We start from the raw sequence: 19,575 nt of genomic DNA, 5'->3' as shown, positions 1-19,575 counted from the left end.
ATGTTCGATTCGCGCACCCGAAGTAGGCAAAATTTCGGTTTCGACACGAATCGAATATTTCCTGAAATTCGACTCGAATTCCGGTTCGCCTAGTTCGATTCGCTCATCTCTAATTCCTACATACAGTGGCACCATGGACAACAAACACAGCCACCCTCTAACAAAAAGAAGGATCACGGCAGCAAAAAAAAAGGGGATTTGGAGTTTTGAAAGAGGATGAAAGTAATAGAAGGGACTTTTTTTTCAGTTAAGAATACATATGTAGTACTACCCCCTTAGAGCTTAGAGTTGCTGAGTTTTGGGTCCCCCTACAGCTCTGCACAGCCAGGTATTTTCTTCTATACTTTGAACTCTGAGTCAGTAAACAGTCATTGAGCTTGGTTTTGTGATTTTATTAGGGGTTAATAACTTGGATGGGGTTGAGGGGTGTATGGGATGCCCAAGAAAACTGTAAACTTGAGGACAAACTGCTTAGCAACTAGGTACAAATGTGGACAAAAAGGTCTCTCCTTTAATAGCATTCCAGCTCCCTGGTGTACCTCCTCAGACCCCAGATGAATCATCCTCTTCACCCAGCTGCACTGAGGGCCCAGAAACAGTCAATTTAGCACAGTCTTGGATGAGAAGCTATTTGGGTTTCCCTCCTGACTGCCCTCTCCCCTTGCCCGGCCCGGGGGTTGTAAGAGTACTCACACTGTCCTTCCTGATAGCTCCATGGGCTGGTGGCTGCCTTTAGGCCTTTTGCTGGCCTGGCTCCTTCCCTGCTGCTCAGGATATCCTCCCTTGAAGATGGTGTTACAGTGGAGATCCTCCTCTCCAGCAAGTGCCTGTAGATAGGCCCCTTTCCAGACTCCACACTCCAGCCTCTCACCCCATCTTCCACCCGACACTGCTCCCTTCCACCCAGGCTTGGTGATTCTTAAGTGTTGCCTTGGTCACCATGGCCAGCCTCCTGCCAGGTGATAGGCTAAGGTCCCTCAAATGTGCAGATCTGAGCTTCCTCCCTTTCTCCATCCCTCTTCCAGAAAGCTCTCAGGTTTCTGGAGAGGTGGGATTGCTCCAGAAGCTTTGACCTTCAGAACCTCACTTGTCCTGAGATGAACTCCTGCCTCACTCACAGGCTGACTCATCCCCAGGCTGCTACTCAGCCTCTGCCTAAAAAGAGAGAAAAAAAAAGCTAACTAAGATAGAGGGCGTTACACATACCTGAATAGAATTGTTTTCTTTAAATAAGAGTTAAATGTCACTTTAACCTATAGTATTGTCCTAGAACCCGGAAGGAGCCAGTGCCAGTGAAGGACATCAGGCCATTGAAGAAGAAAAGGTAAGAATCACAAACATTAGTTCTGCTTTAAAGTCTAACTCCAGAGTAACCCCCCTTTGTCAGAGCTTTTGATTACCTGAAGCCTCGGTCATGTGATCATCCAACGTTGGGTATTTCTTCCATTTGTCCACATCACTGCCTGTGTGCCTTGTAGACAATTCTCATTGGCTGGCCAGCAGTGGGGTCCTCTTAGGGTCCAGTAGAGATCTGACATCGGGTTGAAGAGATTAACATGCAGTGCTGGAATAGCAGTTCCCATTGGCTTAAATGGCGTCAGCAAGGGACCTGGATGGGGTCTCAGGTGAGTATAACTGACTTCACCAAGTGAAGAAAAGTTATCAGATGGCAGGATGGGTGGTAAAAACTACATTTTGAGTGAAGTTCATTTTTAAACATTATTTGGCAGTGCTGCGCTGAGCATCCTCTGTCACCAAGAAATCAGGCAAGCCTTCCATAGGATTCCACTTCAGCAGAGAATGTTCTTCACAAATGTGTGCAATGTTTGCTTTTTACACATCATTTCATTTGGTATTTGGTCTGTCTGGCTACCAGTGGACAGTCTGGTAACTAATGAGGCCTAGTGGTTACCCTTGTTTTCATTCTGTGGGCTGTGGAACTACAAAAACAACCCTCACCTCCTTCCACGTGTTGTTCCATTGCTGGGCGAACGAGCAATGTTACACCCTTACTGACAAAAACGCTGCAAAATATATGTCACAACGAGGGATCAACATATGGAAACAGGTACAGTAAGTACTGTTCTACACTGTTTACCCATTATGTCAGTGTCAATAGGGGCCATGCCTTTGTCAGTGTTATTAAGGGCCATGTCAGACAGAAGACACATTGCACACAGTAGAATCACCTAGGTGAGGGAACTGCTTCCCTTAACTAAAGCGTATCTAAACCCAAAAGCAAGAATTTAATACTGTATATTGCAGCTTACCAACCCTTAAAACAGAACTAAAGTCCATAACACTCACCTCTGCGCCAAAAATCAACATTAGTGAGGTTGCTGGCCAACACTGATGCCTTCTCCCCACCTTCTTCCAGGTCCTGTTTGGATCACGTAACTCCCATGTATATGCTGGCGTTCAGTTATTTCCGCACACATGCAAGTACATTTATTTTATTTCAGTAAAGACATTGCAAGTCTCTTCTGCAATAAAGAGCCTGCCTGCTCACATTTTTTTGAAATTTAGGCTTTAGTTCTACCTTATGCAGTGGCTTCATTGGTTTTCTTTTTTAAACCGGAGTTCCACCTGAAAAAAAATAAATAAAAGTCAGCAGCTACAGAAACTGTAGCTGCTGACTTTTAAAATACAGACACCTTGGGTGACTACTTAGCTCATTTTGAGCTATTTGGGAACCTTGGGATCATTCTCCCTTTGGTAGAATTTCTTCCTCTCCCTCTCTTCCCCCCCCATCCCTTACTTAGCTCAGACATTTCTTTACTTACCAAGCCTCTCACAACTACTGTAACCCAGCAATGTGCAGGTTTATGTCGTTTTGTGCTTTGTACTGTACAGTGTACCATGCAGTTTAACATCCACAATCAATAGAAAAGAGAACAGAAACAAAAAAATATATGAACATAATTAGACAATTATGTTCATATATTTTTTTGTTTCTGTTCTCTTTTCTATTGATTGTGGATTTCTTTTACTGCAATGTTCAGACCTAAAGTGTTGTTGTCACTTTGTTCTGAAAAAATGGCTTCGGCCTTTAATAAAAATTTACAATTTAAAAAAAAAATACAGACACTTACCTGTCGCTCGGTCCAGCGGTGTCCTCACCACGGCTGGTTTGATCGGCCGTCTTCTCTCCCTGGCGCCGACATCTTCAGTGTGGGCACTCGGCTGTGACAGCTTGCGGCTTCACAGCCGGGTGCCCACTGCGCATACGCGGAAAGCACTGCACTTTGTGAACGGCCCCGTAGTGTTCTGGGACCTGTCACGTGTCCCAGAACACTACGGGGAGGGAGAGGGGGAGGACAACTTCTGCTTCCAATCGCCTAGGCGATCGCAGCGGAAGTGGGAGCGGGTACCTGTCAAATTCGGGTACCTGCTCTCCTAAAGTGCCAATCCTTAATGGGGAGCGGGGAACAAAGGCTTAAAGCGGAACTTCCCCTTTTGGGTGGAGCTGCGCTTTAAGGACCTGCTCACACCATACATGCAGAAAAACTGATGGGGACTGACGTACAGATTTCACTTGCAGATACATCAGTTTTTATCAGTTATCATGCACACTACTATGAGTTTTATTCATGTTGCAGATTCCTTAGCATAAAAAATATGCACGTGCTACTAGTAATGTGATGTGAACAGGTCACATAGAAAACAAATGATTTCATTGTGCCCTTGCAGAATGTGTGCAGAGAAACTGACGTCTCTGCACTTGGTGTGAAGGAGCTCTAAGTCTTCTTACTTTATTTTCACCTGGTGATCTGGTCCGTTAGTCCGTTAATTATCAACTTCTTTAAAGTGGAGGTTTAAAAAAAACAGTTCTATTCCCGGCATGCCGGGAATACTAACTGTCACATTTGCTTGTGTTCTCATCCAAACTGTCAACAAATAAAATGGCTGATGTCATAACTGATGACATGTGCAGCATCATGACAATTGCAGATCAAACAGAGGCTAAGATGGCAGCTTCCTTGGCTGAACAGAATAGGAGGGTTTAGTTTTGCTTTAACAGACCAAACTGTCCAGCAAAAGTGGCAGTTAGAGTGTTGAGACAAGTCATTTAACACTGACAGGGATGCTTACAATGGTCAGCTTTTATTCATTTATGTGAAACCTTTATCCCAAAGAGAAAATATCAATAAACCGTTGCAACAACTGGTTAAAAAGTGTTAACTGGAATTCAGCTTTAATTTGTTGGTCTATCTAAATGTTCTTTTGCATCTATAGGGTCATCATATATCATGTTACAATCTGACTGCACAATCCATGTGCAATCAACCTTAGATTTACCAAAACTATGTAATACGAAGACCTACCAAATCTGTTCAGTCAATCTGTATCCAATCAGGCAGGCCCTTGAATGACTTAGTTGTTCGTAGATATACAGGACATTTTACAGCCAGATTGCAACATGTGCGATGAGGTCTACACTACTCTCTCCCCAGATTGTCAAGTGTGATCCCATTGCTCCTCCATTCAGAGTGGAGCCACCCTAAAGCCGGCCATGGCCATAGATGGGAAGATGGGATAGCAGGGAATTGCCAAGATTTGACTATCTATGGGCAGGCTGATTGTACCCAATTCAATTGTTGTACTGCTTGGGTACAACCAGCCTGTCAGAAATTTCATGTGATTATTGCCAGTGTCTATAGCTGCTAGCAGTAATCACTGTGGTCTCCCGGAAGGGACCCTGCACACACACCCCCCTCCCCTTCTCCACAATAGCTGCAGGAGGTGTTGATGGGGGAATCAAGCAATTTTCTTTCCTGCAACCAAGAAGATAGCATCCAGCTTTAGATAAGAAGTGTGTTACTGGCCAGATCACCAGGTGAAAGTAAAGGGAAACAAGCCTTAAAAAAAGCAAACTAATGCAGGCCATAAATGGGTCAAAAATCGGCCGATGTTTCGGCCGAAAATAAAATCGGCCGATTTTCGGGTTGTTAGTGGGCTAAATGTTCGGCCGTTTTTCGGTATTTTGGCAATTTTTTTTATCGGTAAAGTTGGAAAAAAATCGGCCGAGGATGGAGAAGAGGATGATGAAGAAGAAAAGGATGAAGAAGAGGATGAAGAAGAAGAAGAGGATGAAGAAGAAGAAGAGGAAGAAGAAGAAGAAGAGGATGAAGAAGAAGAGGATGAAGAAGAAGAAGAAGAGGATGATGAAGAGGAAGAAGAAGAAGAGGATGATGAAGAAGAAGAAGAGGATGAAGAAGATGAAGAAGAAGAAGCAGAAGAAGAGGAAGAAGAGGAGGATGAAGAAGAAGATGAAGAAGAGGATGATGAAGAAGAGGATGATCAAGAAGAGGATGAAGAAGAAGAGGATGAAGAAGAGGATGAAGAAGAAGAGGATGAAGAAGAAGAGGATGAAGAAGAAGAGGATGAAGAAGAAGATGAAGAAGAAGAAGAGGATGAAGAAGAAGAGGATGATGAAGAAGAAGAGGATGAAGAAGAAGAAGAGGATGAAGAATAAGAGGAAGATGAAGAAGAGGATGAAGAAGATGAAGAAGAGGATGAAGAAGAAGAAGAGGAAGAAGAAGAAGAGGATGAAGAAGAATAGGAATTCCAGTCCAGTTTCTTTGACAGTTCCTTGACATTTATAGCGGTTGCAACAATGTATCTATTTGTTTCCGAAAAAAAACATCTGTATCCTAAATGGATACAAATAGATACATTGTTGCAAACGCTATAAATGTCAAGGAACTGTCAAAGGAATAGTGGAGCTCTCTGCAGGGACACTTTTTGCCGGCTGTAGACGGGATGAAAATCGGCCAATTTTTTTTACCGTTGCTGGTAACGTCGGCCGCTTGAACGACCGATTTTTTTGTTTTTTTAAAAGAAAAATCGGCCGATTTTCGACCCGTCTATGGCCTGCATAATGTAGCCACCACATCTACTGACAAGATTGCTCATCTGAAATCAGTCTTACACAGAGCAGTTTCCTTTCCATTACTCGCATCCTTCTAGAAATGCTAGTCACTGAAAAAAGGAAATCCGACCATCAAAGTCAGAAGTCCTCTTCTGCATACTTGTTCCGTGTCAGTGGCTTAAAGCACTGAAGTCAGCATGGCAGCCAAGCAATTCACATTTTTCAAAGAGACCATAAATAGCCGCATCCATTTTTGCTCTCATGACAACTTTCCAAGTGCTTGTTTTTGGTTCCTTTCATCTCAAGCTGGCCTACAGCTTTACAAATTTTCATCTTCAGAGCATTCATTCAGTTTTCTAAGAGTTAAAAAAGGACAGTTTGAGAATCAGTTTCGACCAAACCAAGCGAAAAGGTTTGAAGGACAAGGTTGGAAAATTTTTGTCAAATCAAACTAGGTAAAACAAACTTCTAATTGTTGAATTGGCTCCTGGACCAGAAAAATCAAAAATGGTCTTGTGTGCATGCACCTGCCAAATTCTATGGCAGATTGCTTTTGGACAAGACTGAATGCTGTACTGTTCAACCTGCACAGGGTCCTAAATGCATGTACCACTCAGTATAGTGTTCAGCCCTGTCCAGCCCCAGTCTGCTATAGACTTTTGCAGGCCATAGACGGGACATTTATCGGCCGAATTGTCGGCCGAACGAATAATCGGCTGATATTCACACCGTTAGTGAGGCAATGTCGTCGGCCGATTTTCGCGGTTCTTCTCGTTTCTTTGTATCGGCCATGCTGAAAAATCTACGAAAAACGTCCGTTTTACGTAAGCATTGGTGGCAGCAACGGCCGATGTTTCGTTTATCAGGCGACAATTCGGCCGATAAATGTCCCGTCTATGACCTACATTAGACAGACTGCCTGTAGTGGGACCAGACACTGCCCATGTCCCTCCTGGGCCCATTATAACTCCAGGAGGGACTCACTGCCCCTAGGTGGCCCCCTGTGCAAGAGATCTAAATGTATTATTGTGATTCTATTTTTAAAAAAATGTTGCGACCCCTGAAGGCAAATCATTGTCCCTCTACAAAGTGATTCTCTTTTTTTGGCATTTTTAGCCCATCATTCTGTGCAATAAACATTATCCCAGGCATGTACAGAACATTATCAAACCGAACTGAGAATATTTATAGAAACTGCAGCACAGCTGAATGTGAAAAACGGTAATATTGATCATTGTAACCAATGTGATTCTGTCCTATTTTAAATACAGAATAGGGTAGGAACCCACTATTGTTCTTTTGCTATGGATAATCCTGACTTCCTACATAGCTTTCATTTTCTTTCATGTTAGTCGTCTGATGCATGTAGTCACCCTATTATTATGGAGACTCATACAACTTGTAGGACTTCCTATGTTTGCATATTAGGTTTTATTAACAAGGTGTGTCATATTATCAGGAAAACACAATGCGGTTTAAGGCTTCATGCACGCAGCCATACATGCTCGGGACAGTGTGCATCCCCCCTGAAGACCTGCGGCTGTGTGCTGGGGTTTGTGTAAAACACGCACTCTGACTTAGCCCTCACGCACACTGGGGGCGTTTTGATAATGCTGGAAATGTTAGCTGTGTAAAGTCATGTTAAATACGTGAGTTTTTCAGCTTTTTTTAGTGTTTTTTCAGTAGCGTTTAGCAGCCTTTTGCCACAATTAGATGCATTTTTCCACTGTTTTTTTTACCCCCACAATTTTTTTTTAGGTCAAAAAGACATCCAAAAATGCTGATTTACGATGTTATACCGTGATTTACTGCATTTGCCATGTTTTTCAGCGTTAGAGCATTTTTACAGCTAAAAAACTCCTCTAGAAACCCACTAGTCCTGGGTTTTTTTTTCCAGTCAAAAAACATTGATTTCTTTATTTCAGGTACTTATATAGCACTGTCAATTTATGCAGCGCTTTACATATATATATTGTACATTCACATCAGTCCCTAACCCTCAAGGGTTGTACAATCTAAGGTCCCTGACCTACATTCATATACTAGGGCCAATTTAGACAGGATCCAATTAACCTAACAGCATGTCTTTGGAGTGTGGGAGGAAACCGGAGTACCCAGAGGAAACCCACACAGACACAGGGAGAACATGCAAACTCCAGGCAGGTGGTGCTGTGGTTTAGATTCGAACCAACGACCCTAGTACTGCAAGGTGGAAGTGCTAACCATTTAGCCACTGTGCTGCCCATGATTACAGTCTATGTGTGCATGGACACATAGGATAACATGCTGGGGGGTTTACTAGCTGTGGAAAAAATGTCAAAAGCCAAAAACAGCCGCTGTAAAAAAACGTCACGTGTGCATGAGGACTTATGCTCCAAGCACACACGAGGAGCATACGTCAGATGCAGCCACCCCTTCCCTTTCATCTCAATCGACAGCTGTATGTGGTGGCAGCAGGTCCCAAAGGAGGCATGATGCCGGCTCTGCATGCTGTACAGCCCTGAAGCCTAAGAAACAAATTTCTGGTGGAAGGTTTCTACATGAATATACAGTGCTCAGCATAAATGGCTTCATCCCAACAGATTTGTCAGAAAACCTTTACTTTCCTTTCAGAATCAACATTTTCTATGGGACACTATACTACAAAATACTCCCACAAATGTGGGCCATTGATTGCAAACAAGATTTGTTCATTTGCACACATAAAAAAGTATTTTTCCTAACAAATTAATTCAAGACCATGTTGCAAAAATAAATACACCCCAATTAAAGTTTTAGGAGCAAAGCTAAATTTTAGACAACAAAATTGTGATTAACATGAAATCAACTACAGGTGAATCTAATTGTTCATTAAACAGGTGTAGAGCAGACAGTTGATTATAAAAGGGCATTACTTAACAAAGAAAACCCCTTCCCATTTCCTGTTGTCAGCAATGGCACCACATAGAAGAGAAATGTCACAAGGCCTGTTAAAGAAAATAATTTCTTCACACAAGAAAGGTGAAGGCTACAAGATCAGCAAAGCTTTACTTATCAGTCAGAATATTGTAACAAAATTGATACAAAAATTTAACAAAGATGGAACTGCAACCATCACACAGAGACGTACAGGACGTCCACGGATGTTAACGCCTTGGCAGGAGCGTCTTCTAATGAGAAGGGTTGAAGAAAATCGCCATGCAAGTTCAATGCAGTTAGCTAAAGAAGTAGAAAGCCAAACTGGGGTGATTGTTTATCATGATACAATATGGCGTACACTGCAGAGGAATGGCATGCATAGGTGTTGTCCACGAAGGAAGCCTCTCCTAAAGCCCAAACACAAAAAAACCTGCCTAGAATTTGCCAGGGCCCATACTGAAAAGGAAGAAGTCTACTGGGACTCTGTACTCTAGAGTGATGAGGCCAAGATAATGTTTTTGGAACTGACGGCTTCAAAACTGTATAGCGTCGCAAAGGTGAGGAGTAAAAAGAGAAATGCATGGTGCGTACAGTAACACATGGTGGTGGCAGTGTCCTTCTGTGGGCCTGAATGAGTGCTATTGGTGTCAGGGAGCTGCATTTCATTGATAGTGTTATGAATTCACAGATGTACAGCTTTATATTGAAAGAGAAGATGCTACCATCACTCCGTGCCCTTGGTCATCGTGCACCTTTCCAACATGACAATGATCCAAAACACACATCTAAGGCCACTGTTGCATTTCTGAAGAAGAACAGCGTGAAAGTGATTCAGTGGCCAAGAATGTCTCCTGATCTGAACCCAATCGAACCCTTCTGAAGAGACAAGTTGAGCATCACTCTCCATTCAGCATGAAGGCTCTGAAAGAGGTTGTTCTTGAAGAATGGAAAAAGAGAGGTGCTGCAGTAAGTTGCTAAAATGTTCATTCCATGTTTGGAAGAGTTGGTGTTGTCCTTACAGATCATGGGGGCCGTACAAAATACTAGATGGAGTAGTTTTTGTTGTGGGGTGTATTCATTTTTGCATCAACTAATTTGAGTTAAACTGAAGATTTTGAAATTTAAGTTATATTATTAACTTTACTTCCATGTAATGAGCTAAACAAATGTTCTATAAAACTCACTTTTACAGACATTTTGGAAATTGTTCTTGTTTTCATTGAGATATTGATTAAAATCTCACTTTTGAAAAGGGGTGTAGTCATTAATGCTGAGCACTGTATGTGAAAATTCTCATAAAAAGAGTACCATTTATCTTTGCATACATTCTTATTTCCTAATGTGTCCCGTTTGTACTGAGGTCCATCACCTTTGATTCTTTGCCCTACACAGAGTAATTGTACAAGTTAACATTTCACAGTCATTAGGTACATTCTGTCAGCTATAGAGTTGTTGGGGCCAAAGTACAAACTGCTCATTACTGTATATGGAGGCAAAGTGCAGGTTATTGTTTGTGAGATTCACAGAAACAAGGGCAAGTAAACCTTGTGCTCTGCACTTGAACATACATTGTATGTCATGACACATAAAGCTGGGTGATTTTTTTATATCTTGGCCTACCACTGTTCTAGATTCTAGGTTCCATTTCTCTGAATCCCCATTTCTCAACCTTTTCTCAGTTGTGGAACCCTGTAAAAGTCTGCAAAATCTCGAGGCACGCCAGTCTAAAATGTAAAATCAATGAGACTTGAGCCTGGCATGATGTATACAACTGCCTTGATCAAATCAGCTTTACATTAGAAGGCCCCATCACATTAGAGGCATCATATCATTTCAGAGGTCCTCCAGTCATATTAGAGTCCCTTCTTCATGTCAGAGGCCCTCTCTATATATCAGAGGACTCATGTCACCTCATAGCTCCTCCCATCACATCAGAGGACCCCCATCACATCAGAGTCTCCCCTATACATCAGAGGCATCATATATAATCAGAGCTCCTCCCATCACATAAGAGGCCTCCCATCACATCAAAGTTACCCCTATACATCAGAGGCCTCATATCACTTCAGAGCTCCACCCATCACGTCAGAGTCCTTCCTATGCATCAGAGCCCCCCATCACATCAGAGTTCCTCCTATGTAACAGAGGCCCAGATATAAATCAGAGTCCCTCCTATGCATCAGAGTTACCCCTATACATCAGAGGCCTCTTATCATATCAGAGCTCTTCTAACCGCAGCAGAGTCCCTCCTTTATGGCAGAGCCCCTCCATCACATCAGAGTCCCCCCTATACATCAGAGGCATTATATCAAATCAGAGCTCCTCCCATCATGTCAGAGGCCCACTATCAAATCAGAGTCCCCCTATAGTTCAGAGGCCTCATATCAAATCAGAGCTCCTCCCATCACATCAGAGGGCCCTCATCACATCAGAGTCCCCCTATACATCAGAGGCCTCATATTATATCAGAGCTACTCCTATCACATCAGAGCCCCTCCTTTATATAAGAGACCCCCAATACATCAGAACCCCCATCATTGGAGTGAGCTCTTTCTCTAACTCAAACCCCGTCACATGCTCTTTCTCTGGATTGACACAATAAGTGTGAGCTCAGTGTTTGAGAACTCTTTCCTGTGATGGTGAAGGTGAATAGTAATAGCTGGGCCTCTTTTAGCAACATCCTGGGAGTTTTCCAGTCAGGCTTCATGAAGTATGTAAATGGTCTACACCTATAGCAAGAGCATTATTCAAGTTTGGTCAGAGCTGCCCAGTTTGTTTTTATCTACAGATGGCCCTTGTCTGCACAGGCAGTTTTGTGGTAAATTACCTGTGGCCAGAACCCCCAGCATTCATCCTTCCTCTTTTGTCTTTTTCCTGGATATATGCAGGTAAACGGAAACTGAAAAACCACAGATGTACATTGGGTGGAAAACAATAACATGTGTTGACAATATATATGTTTTTTCATATTTAGTGGTAATCATATTTATCTCCTGATGAAGTGAATAAAATCCAAGAAACACTTCAAGCTTTCTGAGAACCTGAATATGTAATATGTACTGCACTAGAGTTGCAAGTTTCTATGCATATGGTATTTTAAACACTACATTTGATGCCAAATTATTTGTTTTTAAAATATGTGTTTACAAATAAATTGCATATTTTAACCACTTGCCCTCCAGAGGATTCACCCCCTTCCTGACCAGGCCATTTTTTGCCATACGCTGCTGCATTACGTTAACTGACAATTGCGCAGTCATGCAACGCTGCACCCAAATTAAATTTATGTCCTTTTTTCCCCACAAGTAGAGATTTCTTTCTGTGGTATAAATATTTGATCGCTTCTGTGGTTTTTATTTTTTGCACTACAAACAAAAACAGACCGACAATTTTGAAAATATATTTTTATGTTTTGCTATAAAACATATCCAGTAAAAAAATTTTAATAATCAAATTTTATCCTAAATTTAGGCCAAAATGTATTCTGCTATATGTCTTTGCTATAAAAAATCCCAATACGTGTAAATTAATTGGTTTACATTAAAGTTATAGTTTTTTAAAATGGCGGTATATACACTGGATTTTTTTCTTTTACTAGTAATGGCGGTGATCATGAACTTATAGCGGGACTGCAGCGGACATTCTGACACTGGGGGGAACTGACTTGGTGTCACTGACATCCCCAGTGACACCAATACAGTGATCAGTGCTAATATAAAAAGCACTGACACTGTACTAATGGCACTGGGCAGGGAGGGGTTGACATGTGGGGCGATAAAAGGGTTAACTGTGTGCTGTTTTACTATGAGGCTGTGTGCTGTGTTTCACTGTAAGTACACTGCTTTGTATGGCTCTGCTATGCACTGATCACTGTATTGCTATGCAGAGCCATATAAAGCAGTGTGCAGGAGCTGACAGGGGAGAGATCTGTGTTGTCTCTCCTCTGTCAGAGATACTCGGCAATCACTGGTTGCCTGCGAAAAATCATCGGCCGAGACCCGGTGATTGACAGCCGAAGCCGCAAATGGGGATACTTGCCCCCTACCTGGAACTACAAAATCATGTATATATATGTGATTTTGCGCAGCCCTGCCGCCCTGTAGCAGTATTTCTGCTATAGGGCGGCGCAGAAGCGGTTAATAGAACAATTGCGTTGTGCCTTAAAAATCCCACCATGTCAAATGCTCTGTTAGTTTTTTGGTAAAGGTGAACGAACCCTTTAGGGTTGCTAGGAATTTCATAGGAATGCGGAGTGTGTTCCGGTGCGATTCACATGCAGTTCTGTGCATTCATTTGTAATAGGCTGAAATCGCACTGCCCCCCCCCCCCCCACCAAAAGTGGCGCATTCACTACTTCTGGAAATGCACTGCAACTAGATCGGTACATTTGTACTGTGCAATCGGGTGCGGGCAAGCACACTGCATTTGGGGAGTCGTTAACATTGCACTGACACCTGCTGCAGATCGCAAGGCCAGTGCGCTTTAAATGCAGGAAATGCACATGGAACGCGGGTTTCCTGCGCTGTGTTCTGGTGTGAGCCCGTAATGTTGAACAAAAATGTATCAGCAAATATTAAAAACAGTAACATCTGAAATGTATTGTATACAGATAAATGACCAATGATCTATTCTTCATCTACAGCTTTCTTTTTGTGATCGGTTATGTTTAGCAGTTCTTTTCTATCATTGATATTTACAAAACTATTGTATGAAAAGTGTGTCAATAAAAGCATTTCTTCGTTGCCCATAGCAACCACTTTCATTTCTGAGGGCAACTAGAAGTCTTCTGTCAGAATCCTGCTACATTACCCCCTAAATTTGTTTCCTAATCCTCTGTAAACAATAGTTCATAATAGAGCCCCTTGTAAAGCTCCATGGATAAATCTCTCCAACAAGGAAGGATTCTTGGACTCCCTATTGTGTTTTCTGCTGCAACGTCACTGTGTTCAGCCTTTTATTTGGTTTAGATTCGAGAACTGAAAGAGTTACTGCTGACATCACAGGGACTATTTTGTTCTTATAGAATCGGCGAACGGATTTCACAGGAGCTTGTAGTAGCTAATATTCCATTCTGGTGAGAAGAGCAAAGTGCTAAAAATAAAGGGACGTGCTAGCAACAGCTTTCCCATTGGCCGAGCTAGTGCTGGAATCGATAGCTCATTGGTGTGCTGACTCGGCCAGTAGAAATCCAAGTTGTGTAATGCGTCAAGCCTACGTAAATTGTCGTGAAAACTCTGATAAGCAAAGGTTGCCGGGAAATGTAGTTCATGCTCAAGGCTGGTATGCTACGAGGCCTAAAAAGGCTGTGGTTAACTCCTTCATAGCCAGAAGTTGTACACTTTCCATTGACATTTACTGTATATCTGACGATTGTGCTTATTGACCCTGCAATAGTTACTATCTATAATGCCCAAGGAATACATATTCATTTTTTAGGTATACAAACAGTGGTATTGTGAATTTTTTTAAATTTTACCTGGAAGAGGAAAACGTGGTTCTGAGAAAAAAGATGCACATAACCCAGGTTCACACCTGCACCTGAATAGGGCGCTGTACGCACGAGAAACGCGGGGAAAGAAGTCTCACCTCCCTTTAATCACTTGCCCTCCAGAGAATTTACTCCCCTTCCTGACCAGGCCATTTTTTTGCATTACGGCGCTGCATTACTTTGACAATTGCGTGGTCATGCAACCCAAATTAAATTTACGTCCTATTTTTCCCCACAAACAGAGCTTTCTTTCGGTGGTATTTGATTGCCTCTGCTTTTTTTTCAGTTTTTGGACTATAAACAAAAAAAGACCGACAATTTTGAGAAAAAAAAACAATTTTTTTTGACATTTTGCTATTAAACATGTCCAGTAAAAAAATTTTAAAAATCAAAATTTGTTATAGATTTAGGGAAAAATGTATTCTGCTACATGTCTTTGCTAAAAAAATTCCAACATGTGTAAATTAATTGGTTTACATGAAAGTTATAGCATTTACAAATGGCGGTATAGATACTAGAATTTGTATTTTTTTACTAATAATGGCGGTGATCAGCAACCTATAGCTGGACTGCGGAGGACATTCTGACATTGGGGGCAACTGACTTGCTGTCACTGATATCCCCAGTGACACCAATACAGTAATCAGTGCTAATAAAAAGCACTGACACTGTACTAATGGTACTGGGCACGGAGGGGTTGACATGTGGGGCAATCAAAGGGTTAACTGTGTGTTGTGTGCTGTTTCACAGTATGCTGTGTGTGGTTTCAACTGTAAGCACACTGTTTTGTATGGCTCTGCCTAGCAGGAGCTGACAGGAGAGAGAACTGTATTGTTTACATACAGGCCTCTCCCCTGTCAGTAATACTCAGCGATCACCGGGTGAGTAATCATCAGCCAGGACCCGGTGATTGCCAGCCAAGGCCACGAATGGCGGCTCAGGTAGGGCGCATGTGCGGCTTGCACTTGCCCCCTACCCAGATCTTCGAAATCATGTATATATACATGATTTTGTGCACCCGTGCCGCCCTGTAGCAGTATTTATGCTATAGGGCAGACGGGAAGCGGTTAAATGCTGCATGGCACCATGCAATTTTGTGTACGTGAAAACGAGTGCCATTTTGCCAATGCTTCAGGGTACCATTAATATACCTCCCAACTGTCCCTGATTTCGAGGGATTGTCCCTGATTTCAAGGGACTATCCCTGATTTGGAACAAAGTCCCTCTGTCCCTCTTTCCTTCTCATTTGTCCCTCATTTTGGTCTGATCTATATAGTTATTTATAAAATGCACTATTTATCTTTCAAAAAGTGTTACACAGTGCTAAACCTTTCATCCAGTTTCTAAATGGTTGCATTTGTTAACCTCAAAAGCCAATATAAAGGAATAGTAGTTGTAAAAAAAAGCACTTGTGGGATTAGCTAATCATTTTTTGTATAATTCTCCTTTAAGGGGGTGTGCTGGCGGGGCGTGCCCTATGCCTACATATATTTGCTAATAGGTGTCCCTCGTTCCCAAAAAGTTGGGAGATATGCATTAAGAATCAATGGCACCCCCATGCGAATGCTAAAGAGCAGTGCATTTTCCCAACGCACTTGATTATGCACGTGTTTTTGAGCCACATGTATGTGAACCTAGCCTAAGTGCTGATCTACACAAGCAGCCCCACTGATCGCAAGGTGAGTTGGGAGGACACAGTGCCACTGCACCAATCTCTTTGTTTTCCTTTTTTTGTTAGAACTTTAGTAACCACTTCCCCTCCGGAAGATGTTACCTACTTCATGACCAGGCCATTTTTGCTATTCAGCACTGCGTTACTTTAACTGACAATTGTGCAGTCATGCAACATTGTACGCAAACAAAGTTTATATCGGTTTTTTTCACACAAAAAGAGCTTTCTTTTAATGGTATTTGATCACCGCTGAGTTTTTTTTTGTGATATAAATGAAAAAGACCGACTATTTTGAAAAACACCACACATTTTTTACTTTGATGAGAACAAAGGACGTCTGATCGGCTGCACTCCAAACAATCCACTTTATTGAACCAAGAAAAAACCAATACAGACGGTGGAAATACAGTGGGGGACTGGCAGGTATTTTTTACTTTCTGCTATAAAACATATCCAATAAAAATGTATTTACAAATCAAATATCTGCATACATTTTAGCCAAATGTCTTTGTTAAAAATCCCAATAAGTGTATATTGATTGATTTTTGTGAAAGTTATAGTGTCTACAAACTATGGAATGTATACTGGAATTTTTTTTTTTTTAACCTCCCTGGAGGTATTCCCGAGTGTAGCTCGGGGTAAAGTTTCAGCATCAGAAGTGGTAACCCCGAGCTACACTCGGGAATACCATGCAGCATTGCTCCGGGATCTCTTCTGCACTTACCTTGTCCTGAGCTCCCACGATGTCCCCCCTGCAGTGTCCCTGGCAATGTCCTCCGGCCGATGCCGGCATCTGTCTTCCGGGTTCCATTCCCTGCGATGGCAGGATGTACGGGGACAGAACTGGCGGGAAATTTTTACATTTTAACAGTGACATTCACTAAATACACTAAAATCACATAGTAAAACATTACTGTATCAAACCATTTCACATGCATTTTGTCCCTAGTGCTTTGTCCTGTGCCCTGCCTGCATTTTTACTGTTCTTTCTGCCTGGAAACTGATAAATGTCCATGGCATCCAAAAAGCGTCCCTTTAGGTCAAAAGCGGTTTTAGACCAGCTAGAGAACAGCGATAGTAAATTAGAATTACTTGCAGAATTGAGTGATAATGATTCGTGGGGAAATTCGTCATTAGACACTGAAAACGATTTTGCGACTTTTCTCAGTGATGTGCGAACTTGCCGCTCTATTTCAAATTTCAGTGTTTTTTGTTTGATTATATTATTGAATTAAATTTATTATTATTATAGTATTATTTTTTATGATTATTTATTAAATTATAATTTATGATTTTGTGTTTCAAATTCTAACATACCCGGAATGTTTACTAGACTCTTGTTCGGACAGATTTCAGTGAGTAATTCCTAAAAATTACATGCCTACAATAAAAAAACTACATATTTCCATGCAAAAAAATGTACCGCTTTGAGCACAGAAATATGGACATAATCAGACCGCTAGGGAGGTTAAACTACTAATGGTGGTGATCAACTTACAATGGGACTGCAACAGTGCGGCAGACTAACTGACACTCGAGGAAACTGACTAACTGCCACTGACATCACCAGTTACAATACAGTGATCAGCAGGGCCTGATCTATCTGATCTGGGGGTGCAGTATAAAAAGTCAGGGGGCATAATGTCAACAGTATGAAAGAGATGCAGGGAAGCGGTATTCCTTGTTCACTTCTGTACTAAGAGTCACAACCTGGAAATAGTCTGACAGGTAGTGCAGAGGAATTGCAGGAGTGAACAAGGAACACTAATATCTATTAGGCTGTCATTAGATTAGGATGATTAAACAGAATCTGTGCCTCCATATATCAAGTGTCCCTATCAGATTCCCCTTTTAAATCGGGGTGCTCCCTTAAATGAACTTTCCCCATCAGAGTGCTTCCTTATATGAACTGTCCCCATAAAAGTGCTCCCTGGACACACGGATCATATACTAGGTACGTGATCCAGAGAGGCTGCTATGCTGCCGTAGTAGTAGGTTAGGCTGTCAGTAAGCGGTTAAAATGTCACAAACGACAGGAGTTCCATTCACCAAAGCATTGTTGAGATGCAGTGGTTTGTGTTGCAATGTGCATGCAGTATTTTCTCAGCTTACACCACTGCAACACTGTGGTCTGAATTGACACCTTAGGAAGCAAGGCAAATTGCCTCGTGTTTATGATGGGATTGTGATAGGAATCGCTGCTCAACGCATCCCAACGCAATCAGTGTGAATGGGCCCTACAGAATACAACTGCAGGTATAAATCACACATTTTATTCTGTTGCTGGTACAATGTATGTTGAAGTTTGTTTGCAGGAGATTAAGCTGTTTTTTTTAAATTTGTGTAAGAATTTAAAGTGATACTAAAAGCACAATTTTTTTTTTTAATAAAAAAGGATATACATACCTGTCCTGTGCAACGATATTGCACAGAAAGGTTACTTCCCTCCTCTTCTGGCAGTCCCTGCCAGCGCTGTTGGCTCCCCTCTCTCTTGTAGCAAACCAGGTGCTAAGGAGGCACCCATGTATGCAAGCTTTTGCTGAGTCCTGAGCTGGGCAGTGTGCATCTACAGACACACACAGCACTGGTAAGTTTCACCCCCCCCCCCTCCCTGTTCGTGGGAATTTGACTGGCGGTAGCAGGGGCCTATGGTTCCATTGCCCTCAGTTTCTCCTGTAAAAGCAGGAAGTACTGGAGCCAGAGACAATGCTGAAGCGGTGACATGTAAGTGCTTATTGACAGAGTTGGGTAGGAAAGGCAGTGGGGTGTTTTTTACCTTAATGCAGAGAAAGCATTAAAACAGAAATGTAAGAAAAAACAAACATTCATACTGACCTAGATGGAGGCAGCATCTATCCAATGCTGCAGCTGTCTCCCGCAGGCTCTACACCGAGAACTTAGTGTTCAGCACCCACTGATTGTTCAGTTCTCGGGTCCGCTCTGAGCACAGAGCAGTGGCTGTCAGTCACTGCTCTCTGCTTTGCCCCTCCAGTGCTTACTGGAGCACCAGACTGTGGAGGGGATGGAAACAGCTGGCTCAGGTTGTTAGCAGCACACTGAGAGACTGAGCCAGCTGCTGATCAGGCATTTGGGTGGATCCCTACATTATTAACTGCACTCCTGTGGCCCACAGGAGAAGTATGGCCAAAAGAGCTTAGGCCATATTTCTCCTTTAAGGTAAAAAAAATATTTAGACTTTAGAACCACTTCTGAACTCTGAAGCTGAACTCTGGGAAAAGTAAAAGTATTCCCTTGCAGTGGGGCTGCGCCTGCACTGCAAGGGTTAACTGCTCATTTACGTTTGCCAAATTCCAATCCATGTATGGTCATCCTAAAGAGGTATCTAATCCTCGTAGTGTGCGCGCAACCCCAATGCAAGGAAAGGCTTTTTCTTTTCCAGGAGTTGTGCTTTAACCACTTCCCCGCCACCCTATAGCAGATATACTGCTACAGGGCGGCAGGGGTGCGCAAAAACACGTATATATACGTGATTTTACATTTCCGGATAGGGCAGTGTTTCTCAACTCCAGTCCTCATGGACCCCCAACAGGTCATGTTTTCAGGATTTCCCTCAGATGAAACAGCTGTGGTAATTACTAAGGCAGTGAAACTGATCAAATCACCTGTGCAAAATAATGGAAATCC

Source organism: Staurois parvus, unplaced genomic scaffold (assembly GCF_062004578.1).
Source record: "Staurois parvus isolate SC_StPar_1 unplaced genomic scaffold, SC_StPar_1.0 ptg000282l, whole genome shotgun sequence".
NCBI classification, from domain to species: Eukaryota; Metazoa; Chordata; class Amphibia; order Anura; family Ranidae; genus Staurois; species Staurois parvus.
This window is presented reverse-complemented; position numbering follows the sequence as displayed.